This window comes from Chiloscyllium punctatum, chromosome 32 (assembly GCF_047496795.1).
Source record: "Chiloscyllium punctatum isolate Juve2018m chromosome 32, sChiPun1.3, whole genome shotgun sequence".
In the NCBI taxonomy this organism is placed as follows: Eukaryota; Metazoa; Chordata; class Chondrichthyes; order Orectolobiformes; family Hemiscylliidae; genus Chiloscyllium; species Chiloscyllium punctatum.
In genome coordinates this window covers 1481489-1496240 of record NC_092770.1, presented here as the reverse complement: position 1 = coordinate 1496240, position 14752 = coordinate 1481489, and the positions used below count along the sequence as shown (strand labels likewise).

Genomic DNA, 14752 nt, shown 5'->3' with positions numbered 1-14752 from the left:
TTTTCTTATGGACTATTAAGAAAGTGATATGACAATATTCAGAAAATGAATTATTATAGTAACAAGTGATTTAATCTGATTTAATTTGACAACTTTTTTGATTTGAAGGTAATTGTTCAATTGGTTTTCGGTGGATACTACTTTTAACTAATGAAAATATTAAATTTCAAAATTCCTTGGCAAAATCAACCCAAAATAACTGCTATAAAATTACTTCTGATATAAAAGATCAGAAATTTAGCATGAGATTCAATATACGAAATGATATCAGCATTTTCTAGCTTACCAGAAAAGCATTTCATTGCAGTTTGCTTTGCCAGGAACAATACAGGGTGTGTAAAGCTGACAAGTTATAACAAAGGACATGTATCATAAGCAGCAATGCTTTAAATAAATTAAAAGCTTCCTTTTTCTCCTCGCCAACTGGCATCCTACCTACTGAAAATAAGCCTCCACATAAACATTAGCTGCATTGTGACTTCCAAATATTCTGTTGTTCAAAAATTAAAACATCCATTAACAATACTATTCACATTGGTGGCAGTGTTTAGTCATACAGGATGAGGTTTTCTAATGAATTGTCAGCAAACAACATACAATATAGTAAATGGAAACTGTATGCATGCACTACAATTTCATAAATATGCACAGAAGAAAAAAATGGAAGAAGTTTCTATTTTCACTGCCTTAGCAGTGACCTGTGAAGCAAATCACATGATCTTGAGAGCTATTATCATTTCAAATGGCCAGATTATCAACCAAGTAATGAAGACAAAAATCTAACCATTTGTGTTGTCAATCAATTAAATTTATTAAAATAAAGTTATCCTTATCATGCTTTGAATTGCCAAACTGTTTGGATCAGGAAGGTTTAACACACTTTTAGTAACTGAGTTGATCTGAGTTTGTACTGTTTTTAAGGCACTACAATTGACTACAGGACCCCAATCTTTGGAAACTTTGCTGGCAGAGAAAAAGAGAGTTTAACTTAAGTGTCCCTCAGGCTCACATGTGATCACTTTGTTTATGAATTAGGTGGGAGGAAGGAAGAGGATAACTCGGGTCCATATACCCACTGTCAAGAAGAACAATAATTTCAAGACAGAAGTCATGAACAACATTGGTAAAAGAAAGATTAAGAGAACAAAGTACACATATATGCTTGTCTTCACTTTAAAATTCTCATGCAGTTTTATTTTCATCCACTATAAAAAATATTGCTTTAACATGCTATATATACACATGATGCATAAACAGCAAAGCATAACCAGTAGGGCAAAGAGTTAAATACACTACACATCACATATTTTTCTCCTTCAAGTCAAAGATCATAATCAGTTATAAAATCTCTGAGCATGGTAGTAAGAGGGGTAAGTGATTGTTTACAACATTCAGACACACAATCAAATCAACAACATTAAAAAAAACCTGTGTTAATAGCCTTTAAAATGGAAAATATCCAAAATCAGGGAGTACGTGAATGATGCCAAAGAACTATGAGGATTCATGTATGCCATCTGAATGATGTATGAGACTGCTTCTCCATTACACCAGCTAACTTGTAAAATATTGTTAGAATTTGCTTCAATAGAATGAAAAAAACTAATGGTTGGACATTTAGGACAAATACTTAATATAGCAGTGATGAGTCACTTTACGGTACCAATACTTATTCCATGAATATAGTTTAAAATGAATGCCGTAAGGCAACACATATACGACAAAGTAATTAAGGTAACAATCCAGTGTTAAGGTTTATAAAATGCTTACCCATCAAAGTTTTATCTCAGTTTTTGAAAGTTTGAACATTTCAACTAAAATCCCACAATCTCTCAATTTTATTTTATACATATTTTTTGTAATCCATTGTTGGTGGAGTTAAACCAATTTTGCAATCTCCATAATGTAACACACAGAAAATATCAGATGCAAAGATGTCCGTGAGAATTCTGAGGTATGAGTATTTTTTAACCGGACAGATTCCAACTCTGCATAGGCTCCCCACAAAATCCTGCTCCAGTTAGTTAATTTCTCACCTGGGAGGAGGCCACGGGTAAATCCCACCAGAACTGCTTAATATTCTGTCAACTTCCAGTTAAGTAAAAGATGAGGTAGGGTTCAATGGAGGGGACAGTGGGCTGCACCTCTTCTAGTCAGGCTTGTATATGATCTGCTGCTGTTTGGCCCCACAAAACAAAGTTTTAGATTCAACTAAACGTTCGTGTCTACAAATCTGGTTTAGCCTTGGCTGTAAGGTGCTGTGGATTCCCTGCTCAAGTTTTGTTAAAATCACATCAAGTGGATCCCAATTTGAACAAGGCTTTGAGGCCCATACAGTTTTGAATGGGGGCTTTATGTCCATGCACTTTAGAGTTTAAATTCAGAAATCATCAGGATCTGAGCAGCCCAGTGACCTGTTCCTGTTTATTTGTTCTGATGTTCAGTCACTGACAGGTGAATAAGAATAAAATCAGCCCCAATATGTGAATAAAGACAACAAACAGTTTTCCTTCTTGCTGAAAAATGAATGTGGAATAGATGGGTTACTATTTTAGTAACCTTGAACTCTCAATGTGAATATTGTCTCAGATCATCTTAAAGCAGTTTTTAACGGGAAGAAAAAAATGTGATTCATCCAATCTCATTTTTGGTACTATATATGCAAAATAACATACTGTACAAATGTGAAGAGCTTGAAATGAAACTTCGAAACTGTCTCTTGCTAATAAAGCTGCTCAGATTATTTTGCACACATCTTCACTTTAGGCCTTGACATGCCCTTGTTGTTCTTTTCTCTCAAAGCTAAAGTTCTCCTCTTTGATTAGCTGAAACATTTGCATGGTCACTACACATTTTTCATTTTATAAGTCATTATGCATTAGCAGTCTTGATCGCCTAGCTTGACTAATCCTGATGAACTGAAATCACAGCTGAAGGTCAAACTACATCCCACTGCACATTCATATTCAAACAAATCTACAGCATTGTTCCTGGAGTCCTAAAACTTGGTGAATTAGAGCCAGCAGATTTTTGATCTCACTATTTAAATGTTGGCCCATGTCTGAAACTTTGTGCTACAGACAATTTACTGAACTAGCAAATGCCCCTAGTATTACATCGATATTGTTGTACCAAATGTTCAAAATGAACGAATAAATTAATTAGAACATTTAAGAATCAAGAACAAAAACTGACAATGTAGTTTTGCTGCTGAGAGCTACTGAGACAAATTAACATCGGTATGATGCTATATCCAGTTACAATGTGGAGATGCTTTAAATTTAACTCATTGATTAAATATTATTAATGCAACTGATTGTAAAGGTTAATATACATTTCTAAAACACATTGCTAGCTTTACGTCAGTTAGAACATGTTCAGTATTAGTCACGTTAGTATCTCTAAAAAATGTTTCTAAATTGTCGGTAAAAGAGGAACAAATTTTTCAAATACTATTTCAACAAACCGTAAAACTGTCCCAATAAGTCTGACACTCTTTGAAAACCAAATACTGTAAACATGGAATTTCAGTGGCCTTTGTTCTATCACTGTCTTTCTAGCAGATTGATGGATGATAATCATCTTAATTTCACTTGCTCTTCAAAACAAAAGCTATAGAAGGCAACACAAGACACCAGCCCATTCATTTTAAGACCTGCATAATGCTAATTCCAGCATTTATCTGCATGGTTTTCTGCCTGATGTATCAGAGCTAGAGAGATGAAAGCAGATAAGTAATTGCTCTCCTGGTTCTTATTCTTCACTGACAACCCATAAATTTAATTTTACACACACATTCATTTACATTTTCAAGTATATGACATGATAATTGCTGGAATATAACACCTCCATTCCTGTAGATACAGCATTGAGCTGACTGACAAGTGTGGTGAATAGAAAGGAATAGAGGTTGAATTGCAGTAAATTTTACTTCTAAAGATGAGGCTATGAAGGGCTAACAGTAATAAGCATTTTCGAACCAATCTTACTGAAAACATTCTCACATAAAAGGAACAGTTCAGCATCAACTATCCCATTCTCAGTACTTCTGCTTTATTTCTATACACATCTGAATTACTATATTGAAATAATCAGTAATTGATGCTAAATTTGCTGTCAGATTTTAGGGAATTAATATCTGTCAACTGAAATGCATTTTGTCCTAAGTTTATTTTATCCTTATTTAACTGTTATTGTGTAGAGGATATTTTGAAATATATCACTTTATAAAATATCACTAAGAACAGATTATTTTCTCAAGTATTACATTTTCTCCCCAATTTTTCCTGCAGGAGTGTCTCTTGGCTTTCTAAAAATATAAAAGACTACAAACTGACTTGCTATTCTGTGGTTCCAAAGACAAGTTCAAGAATGGAACAAAGCACTCCAAATTGGATCCTGATGAGAAAACATCACCAACTTCTCAGAAGAATTTCAGATCATTAAGATGCTCTTGCTGCGGCTGGAGTCACTGATGAGGCTCTCTAACTGACAGAGGTCAACTTCAATGGAGGCAGGCAGGAAGAAAAGGGAAAACTGAGGTAGATTTACTGTGAACCTTGTACCAAGAGGCTCAGCAATTACTCTGTCTGAATACCGACGGCTAATAACAACGGATCAAAGATTGGATAGCTTTCCTAGAAGCCCTCTAGTCTGCTGGCTTGCATGTTTTTTTTTCACATGCAGCTCTGTTTTTTTCACATGCAGTTCTGTTTGGAAAAAAATAAGAAATACATTGCACTATGGTCAGAAACACTACAGCCCAATTTGTTTTGTACTTCCAACAAAAGCAATGTATAAAGCAAAAACATAGTTCAATGGATAAACGAATCTGTACATTAACCACAAATATAATCTTTTCACTGTTTCTGATGGTCAAAACCATCTTTTGACAGATCAGGGTGCCTTGCCACTTCCCAGTTGACAAATAGCAATTGAAGAGATGCTAAGAACCATAGTCATCTTTTTGCAAAATATAGAAGATAGGACCATTCAGAAGTTAATGGTTCTTTTCAAGACCTTATCTTCGAAAAACTTACCATGGCAACAATGATTCAAATTACACAAAAATGTCCTAAAGTAGAAAATAATGGACATGAATAAGCTATTCCCAAACAAAACTATATCAAGGAAGTGTACAAAATAAAACTCCAGTAATGATACGATGAGATAATAAAGTACAAATAATGTATATTGAAAACAGCAGATAACAAACAGCAGATGTCATTTCCTACTGGGATTCCAAGTTTGCAGAGGGGAAGGAACCATGGACTACTTTAACTCTGTTTGGTTACTGTATAAATGGTTTATGGGATTTTAATTACTAGTTCACATACTTCTAGTGAACACAGTACAACAAATCAAACTTGAATTCGTGAAAAAAGTTCACAAGCTGAAACTGATGTTCCAGTAAACAATAAAACAAAAGTCTTTTCTCTGCTCCATTTGTATAACTGATCTACGTCTATATTTGTACAACCTTCTACAAGTTAGACTTGTTTTGATTTCCATATTTAGTCTTGGACAAAATGTTTGCTCCACAACTAACATTTCACACTGGATTTTATTTTACATATAAGCTAATTAAGTCAGATAATGAGTTTTGCCAGACTTAACTAAACCACCATGTGTCAGCAAAAGACATGAAGATTGGAGTTCAGCTAAATATTGCAGATTTCACATCTATCTCACTGTCTTTCACTATCATTTTACAGCAGCTAGTTTCACTTGGAGGCTTGTGATGCTACAGGTAATGTGAAGTCCATTAGGTCGTACTCTTCATAGTATGACACACAGTAAATTACAAGTGCTTCAAGCAGCTCAGTGAATTACAGTTCATCACTTTCAAAAGGGTTTCCACTACAAAGCTAGATATATCAGATCTGGCAGTTAGAATCCAATTAACACTCTGGTCACAGTAATCAGATTGTACATGTAGAACGAGCATAATTCTTTTATTGCTCCCATGCATTTATGCAGGTAAATTTTGTTACTGTTATTCCTGCATCTTTAAACTAACACAGTCAATTGACTATAGGTTATAATTCAGGTTATATTGAACAACTCCAATGAAATTCTCAGTTCCAACAATTCATATTACTTACAGGTATTGCTATCTGCAAAATGGTTTGTTTTCCACAGGTTTACTTCCACTTGACATCAGCTATATGCTATTAGATGTGTGCAAAAAGAATTGCAAGCAATCTTAACATTGAGTGTCCTATTTACAAGAATCTGAGTTTTTTTTCGTAACCAGCAACTGATTATAGGGTTTTCCAAAAAAACCTCCTGATGGAAGCTTGTAGAATGTAACTGACATATTAAATGACATTTACTCGCTTACAGCAAGTAGTTGTCAAACCAAACCACTTACTGCAGCACCGTTTGTGATACCCACGACAGAATTCAGTGGCATTTAGGTTTTGTTGGTACATATTTCTTCCATTAAAATAGGAAGATATGAAACAGCTATTGACAATATAGTCTGCTGGGAATGCATTATTTTATGATGAATTCAAAAAACAAATGTCATTCTAATGTTTAAATATGAGCCAACAAACAAACTGAGATGTTTTTCAAAAAAAAATCAAAAACTTTATTAGAATTGGACAGTATTTTGAAGAGTAAAATTTTTCATATAAGCATTCATTCTTTACAACATTTCAAAACTTTAAAGGGTGCAGTTTTAACACCCTTCACCCACTGGAAACCTTGCTGAAGGACAGTGCCACATCTGCCTTTGCCTGCAGGGACTGTGCCACCTTCAATATTAACCAAATCTTCTGAAGAGGTGACAAGGCCATCTGTCTAAAACAATGAATTTCTGCCATGAATGTAAAATCAGGGTACAATGGAATGATCTAACCTGACTGGGATTGTTAACCCTGGCCTGAATGCGGAGGCTATTAGAATTTTTTCACTGGACTGCGGAACAGGGATCCAAAATGAGATGAGGCCTCTTAAAGTGATTTTCATTTACTTTTCTTCCGGACCTGAAGTAGTAGGAAGGTATCTCTGGGTTTCAGGACAATTATGTAGTTTTTCCCTGCTCTCACCTCCCCCACTCCCCTCCTGCAAAAAGCCATTATCTGAAGAGTAGAAATTCTGACATTAGCAAAATATAACATTAATATAATTCAATTATATGCTATTTCAGTATCCTTTGCTTCCCATATATGTGTATACAAAATGTCATTTCCAACTGGGATTCCAAATTTGGAGAGGGGAAGGAACCATGGACCGTTGATCTACAGAGAAATAATGATCCAATAATGAACCTCATGATATGCCTCGGAGGATTTAGCCTCAAATTGCCCTCAGGATGTAGCTATTAACATCAATTATACATGTCATCTTAGTGTGAGAGGCTGTATATATGCTAGATAGATATATACATGTAAGACTACCTCAGTTGCAAAGTAATAAATGATGTATAGTATATAGTAATCATGTCCCTCAATACAACAACATTTCTCTCCTATTGTATATCAATAACTCCTCTAGTTTTACAGAACTGTTTGTTTGACCACTTTTATAATAAACAGGGAATTCTGCTTCACCAGTCCCGACTTACATTTGGCCACAATGCTCTCCTGAAGTATTATGAAATTTCAATTAATTTTAGTCAGAATGCCAGATGAAACACTTCTGATTACATACATAAAATATCGCAAACCCCATTACATCTATTCCTTAAAAAGTACCTTCTGTTGCTTTTGTTGAGAATAGCACTAATGGCACAGATCATTCTAACTTCTCAGGTGAACTCAAAAGTGCATTACCACAAAGAAATGCCAGAAATAAAATTCTGCTTTTTGCAAGTACATTTACAGTCTTTACCAGTTCAAATCAAGGCACTGGGGAATTGAACTGGACATCTTCTTTAAAACTTGGGGATGTTGGTTTTTGTGATCAGTTCCAGTAGAATGACTAATCACTAAAGTAGACCATGTGTTAACCAGTGTAAAGACTTTCAACTCATTACCAATTAAGCCTGCATTTCTGAGCCAAATCTCAAAATGGAGATATAGAGAAATATCTTCATTCAATGGGTTGGGTTTGGGATGGGGAGGTGTTGAGACTCATTGGAATTCATTGACTTAGAAGGTTGTGAATGGGTTGTCATTGAGTGTTTAGGACTACGATGGAAGGAGTTCTGGTGCTTTGAGGAGTCAAGAACGTTGGCTGAGAATGGGAAATTAGAATCGAAGCCAAAGATCATCCATTGAGTGGGTTTAATGGACTGTGTAGTTTTCACCTATTTCTATTTCTTATATTTTTATATGTTGTTACGTCCACAAAGGTTTCTATGCAGAGCAATGAGTCCATATGAATTTCTAGATAATTCCAAGCATGTATATGTATTAGGACTTCTGCTGGGCCAGTATAATGTAAATTTCTGGTACCATTATATGTGATGACACTGGAGTCACAACAACAAAGAATTGTTCACTCATGGTTCTGAGGACCTGATACATTATGCAGATACTAACATAACACACATGGATGAGTACTGCAGAATACAACCATATAGCAGCCTACCCTTCACAGATTTTTTGAATTTATTTGTGTTTTGCTGAAATAGATTACTATATAAGATATATTTTATAATCTCCATTATTGCAACATATACTTCACTGCTAAATGGCTTTGTTGAAACACATGCACGCACAACTTGAGAGGCTAGGTGACACAGTGAATCCAATCAAAGGATGGGTAATGCACTGTAAGTCACCTCTCATTAATGGGTGAAATAAATTTCAGGACATATTAATGAACCTGAATATGTTCACCATATTATGCACAATGTAGTGAGTCCAAAAATAAATTAATACTGTACATCTCAAAGGTCACAGACAGTATAAAGTAGGCATGTATATAAATCTGCCCCTGCGTATTGCACTTCTACTTCAACAGTACCACGTTATACAAAGCAAACTATGTTTGATGTTTTACAATGAGCTGATGATGCAAATGCTTAAAATTGGACAATATTACATTGCATTTACTTCTGGAATCTTAATAATACTTCATTTCTAAAATACAAACAGGTTTTAAATGGCTCTATAAATGTATTCAATCTAAATTAATACACAATGATGCAAAGGCTGTAGGAATGCATTTTTGCATTATATTGAGGGAACTGAGCAAAGATTACATTTTGCAAAACCTCAAGAGAAAATGTTGAACTTACTTACATTTAAAACCAAAACTTATATTAACATAGGCATTTTAACGTAATAAAATGAACCACACAGACCAGGAACTTAGTCAAAGAGGTACATTTTAAGGAATATCTTAAAGAAGGAAAAAGGCGTACAGAGGTTTCAGGAGGAAATACTACAGAATAGGGCCTGGGAATAGCTGAAGGCATAGGCACAAGTTGAGCCTCATTTATGCCCAAATCTTCGATTCTCCTGCTCCTTAGATGCTACCTGGCCTGCTGTGCTTTTCCAGCACCACACTCTTGACTTGTTGACCAACTAAGACTGAAATGCCCAAAAGACCAGAATTTGATAAGTACAGACATTCTACAGAGTCGAGGGTCTGGCGTACGGCATAGAAATAGGGAGAGAAGAATTTTAAATTAAAATATTTCTTACCTAGAAGAATACACGCATTTATAATCACAGAGGATGTGATCATTTTCTTTAATAAAGCAAAGGTAAATGTGACATTTACCCTAAATATATCATGTCCTGTGGCTATGACTGTAATTACCCTCCAGTTTGATCTTTTGACAGCTTTTGACATTGTTGACCACACTATAATTCTCTAATGTCATTCCTGCACTGTCCAGTTTAGTAGGACTACCCTCACTTGGTTTCACTTGCCTATTTGATTATAGACAAGGTACATAAATTAATGGCTTCCTTTCCCACAACCACAATATTACCTTTGGATTACCCAAGTGATTTATCCAAGGTAAAATAAATCATAAAATTGCAGATGCTGGAAATCTGAAACACAAACAGAAAGTGCTAGTGAAACTCAGCAGGTGAGGCACCATGTGTACAGCCAGAAATAATGTTTTGAATACAACGACCCTTTGTTAGAACTGATTTATCCAGGGTGCTATTCTCAAGTGTCTACAGTCTGTCCTTCATCAATAATATCCATAGACACGAGTTTGACTTGCTCAAATACTTCCACACTGATGATAATCTGCTCTATCTTTCCATTTCCCTTTGAACCCCACCATTGTCTCTGTCAAACTGCTTGAGGAGCCATGCTCTTATTAATTTCTACCTATACTTTCTAAATTTGCAAATAGCATCAATTCTGGAGGGACAGTCAATACTGGAGAGGACTGCAACAAATTAAAATAAGCTATTAACCAACTTCAGAATGAGTACATAATTGGCAAATTAATGTGTGGCAAGACAAAATGTATATTACTTAGAAAATAAGAAACTAAATCAGAAAGAAGAGCAGAGGGAGTACAAATACACAAATTACTAAAAGTAATGACATAGGTTAACAAAGCCATAAAAATAGCAAACCAAACACTAGGGTTTATTTCTAGAGGGATATAATTGAGAAGAAGATATGTTATGCTAAATTTGTATTGAGCCTTTTTCAGATCACATCTAGAGCACTATGTACAATTCAGGTCACCAAACTGGTAAAAATATAAAGGCCCTGGAGAGGGTGCAAAAAAAATTTACAAAGATGATATGAGAAGTATGAGGGAATAACTAACAGGAAATGATGAAGAACTACAAAGAGAAAGCTGGGGAGTGACATAAAAGGTTTTGGCAGACTGAACATCAGAGAATATTTTTAACTAGGGGTGGCAAAGCAAAATTAGAGACTATCAATGTAAAGCCAAGAAATCAAATAGGAGATTCAAAATAAACTTATTTTCCTAGAGATTGGGGAGGATGGGACACTTGCTACCACAGGGAGTGGTTAAGGAGAATGAAATGTATGCATTGAGGAATAGGTCAGATAAATATATGAAGCAGGAAGCAATACAGAGCAATACCTATTAAATTAGAAACTGAAAAACGGAGAGAGGCTTGAGTGTGGCATAAATGACAATGTGGACAATCTCAATGGCTTGTTTTGCATTATGCATCCAATGTAATCAGGGTTGCAGACAAAATTGGGAATATTTAAATAAGCAGATCCTTCTTTCAAAGATCTAGCAAAGACTTGATAGACTGAATGGCCTCCTTGCAGCTGAGTCAACACTTGTGCCTATGTCCTAGATTGCAGCAGCTCCTGCATGCCTATCATCCCACCATAATGGACACACGTTACCTTCTAGCTTACCAAAACGTAAACTTCAAGTTATCAACATCTGTCTGGGTCATTGTTATTCTTTACAGACTTGAGCCTCCCTTGTTCTGTAACATCGTACTGCAATCGTTATTACTTTATTCTGATCTTCTCTCTTCCCTCCTTTGTCCACACCATTATTAGCAGCTTCCATGCTTTCAGTTGCTTTGGCCTCTTTTATTTGATCATGGGATATGGGAGTCATTGGTAAAGCCAAAATTTACTGTCCATCCCTACAGCCCTTAAGGTGGTGGTGATGAGTTGTCTTCTTGACCTCTTGTAGCCCTTGAGGTGTAGGGACATCTAGCATGTTATTAAGAATGTGTGAATAGAATAATGTCAGATAAAACATAAATATAATAATACTTTTATTTTGATATAGATTTTGCATTGCTCAACCTGTGAGATATCAGTAACAGGAATAAAAAATTTGAATAGTTTGTATCAATTATCACAAATAAACCTACCTGATCAATTATATGATGCAGAATGAAAGTTTCACCCTGTCCCAAGTGATGTCTTAACCAAAATTTCTGAACAACATTTCTCACAATTGTGCTGTCATTGCTTTTCTTGTGACTGCCAATTTAATTACATAGATACAGGCGGGTTGGGTGGCTTCACCTATTCAGAAGTTGTTGAGAATGAACAATTGCCTTTCATGTGAAAATCTACAACACAGTCCCAAAATAAAATTTAAGGGCCACAAGTTAAAAGATTTTTATTGATTAGTGAGGGTGGTGATGATACAGTGGACAAAAGTAAGGGGTGTAGAAAGGGGACTGTGATTTAAACCCACTACAATAGGCGGATGCCCAGCTCTGATGACTGTGCAAAGACTTGTCACTTAATCCCCACCTGCCATCAGTTTCACTGGGCACTTTTATTAGTTAGGCAGTAACCTCATTAATATATTGATGTTAATACATGGGAATTTGGGGTAATATCATGCCTAACTGACCTTTAAAGCATTTTAACTATCAACTGAGCAACCACCTGAGAAGAGCTGAAAAATGTGTTGCTGGAAAAGCGCAGCAGGTCAGGCAGCATCGAAGGAGCAGGAGAATCGACGTTTCGGGCCGAAACGTTGATTCTCCTGCTCCTTCGATGCTGCCTGACCTGCTGCGCTTTTCCAGCAACACATTTTTCAGCTCTGATCTCCAGCATCTACAGTCCTCACTTTTTACCACCTGAGAAGCCCCAGTTAATGCAATCTAGCAGGGGAGAAGGAGAACACGTTCTTTGGTAAGACCAGGAAGAGCAGGACATTTAATTGGGACTTCTAATAACCGTTATGTTGTATCATTTAGCACCTTCATAAATGTCCCAATTTCAGTTCTTCTCAGTCCCAACAATTACCCTGGTGTTGGACCATGCAATAACTCATCCTGATTGCCTACTGAGGAAGAGCCCAGAACCTCACCTAAAAGGGAATGAACATAATAGGGATATCAAAAATATGAATATGTAAGGAAAAGGGGAAAAGGAGTGCATAGAAGAGATGCCATCAGAGGCACCAAAGGCAAATTGTCTCTTTATGTACAAGCAAAATTTCACAGATACTGAAAATCCAAAATAAAAACAGAAAGTTCTGGAGAAACCCAGCCAGTCTGGGAAGAGAAAACAAATTTCCAGTCCAATATAATAAAATTTCTGGAGAGCCATCCTGGACTCACAATATTAACTGTTTATCTCTCTCCACAGATACTGCCAGTCAGGCTGTGTTATTCCAACACTTTCTGTTTTTACGTCTAAATGGTGTCTTCCTGTACTGTATTTTCTATTATCTATGAAAATTCTCCTTTACAGAAGGCAAGCCATTCAGCAGCTCAGAAACTTGCGTGTTCAGCTGAATTTAGAATGATGTGCCAATGTGCCCTAAATAATGAGCCTGTTGCCTCTAAAATGACATTTAAACTTGGGTTAGGTCAATTGATGCTGGATAGCTTTGACAAGTGTTCAGAAATCACTTGATCAAACTCCAGGAATACCTTCAACCATGGTAGATAACCACAGAGACAAATGAATTGTTGCTGGTATGAACAATTTATGGGTGTTTTGGCATCCTTATATGAAAAGCTATGCTGTATTCCATTTTATCAACAATAGTACATTTTTCTTAAAATTTATTGTCCAGTAAATTTAGTCTGATAAGCATATATGATTTTATTTGCAGATCAACAGTTTACTAGTTATCAAATCTGCTCAGTTTTCCTATTTTAAAATGGGAACAATAGCCTCAAAATGTTGTAAACAAAAATAAAATCTCCAAGTTAAAAGCAGGACTTTTGCTGTCAGCAAGTAAAAGTTCAATCCTGCTAAATTAGAACAATTCAGTAGGCAATCTTAGGCTGTACTTCCTGCTCTCGCCCCAGATTCTACTATCTGGTGTACTACCCTCTGTTCACTTTCATTGTTCATCATGTAGATTTATTCATCAAGGGCACTGGACATAATGATAAACTAATGATGGGGTTATGTGAGTTATGAAGGTCTTTCTCACTCAAATTGCCAATTGGCTACAGTTCTGATGATAAAGCATTTGAGATGTGATAGTTTCATGTAATATTAAACAGGCTGACTACAGGCAAGGGTCAGCATTAATATTTCCTCTTAGTGTAAATGGTTAACTTTAGGAATCTTCTAATGCTCTCAACAGAGGAGAAGGCTATTGTAGACTTATGCAACAAGGTAGGAATAATTAATTAATTAATACATAATACAGAATCCATCCCACAGTGATCATAATATGTTTGAACTTCACTTTGAGCTTGAAGGAGAGAAGAGTGAAGTTAAGACTCGTATTTTAAGCTAAACAAAGCCAATTATGAAGGCATGAAAGCAGAGCGAGCTGAAGTGAACTGGCGAATGAGGCAAAAGATAAGGCAACAGAGATGCAATAGCAGACATTCAAGGATATTTCAGAGTACACAGAATAGATACAGACCAACAAGAAAGATACATTTCAAGTGAAGGATCTCAGATCAGAAACAACAGACCTCTATTTGGGTGAAATTAAGAAATAGCACAGGGTGGCAGATTCGGTTGAAGTTATTTATAGGCCACCAAATAGCCATGGCCCAGTGGATATAGCATTAATTAGGAGTTGAGAGAAACATGCAGCATGGGCAACACCATTGTCATTAGTGACTTCAAACTGCATTAAGAATGGGAAAACCAACTGAGTATTGATGCTATGGATGATGAGTCTCTGAAATGTGTGAGGAATGTTTTTTTGAAGTAGTATGTTGAGGATCCAACTAGTTGACATGCTATTTTAAAATCTAATATTATATAATTAAAAGGGGCTAATTAACAATCCTGTTGCAAAACATTTGAAGGATGAGTGACCACAATATGATAGTATTTTACATTCTGTTGGAAAGTGAGGTAATTCATTTTGAAGTAAGGGTGTTAAATCTGAATAAGGAAAATTACAATAAGGGACAAGTTAGCTGAGGTGGGTTGC

At 35.8% G+C, this 14752-nt stretch overlaps 1 protein-coding gene across 16 annotated transcripts in view; it reads right to left on the bottom strand.

Moving 5' to 3' along the window:
- foxp2 (forkhead box P2) overlaps nt 1-14752 on the bottom strand; it is an 808606-nt gene that overhangs the window by 94987 nt on the left and 698867 nt on the right. The window lies entirely within an intron of this gene.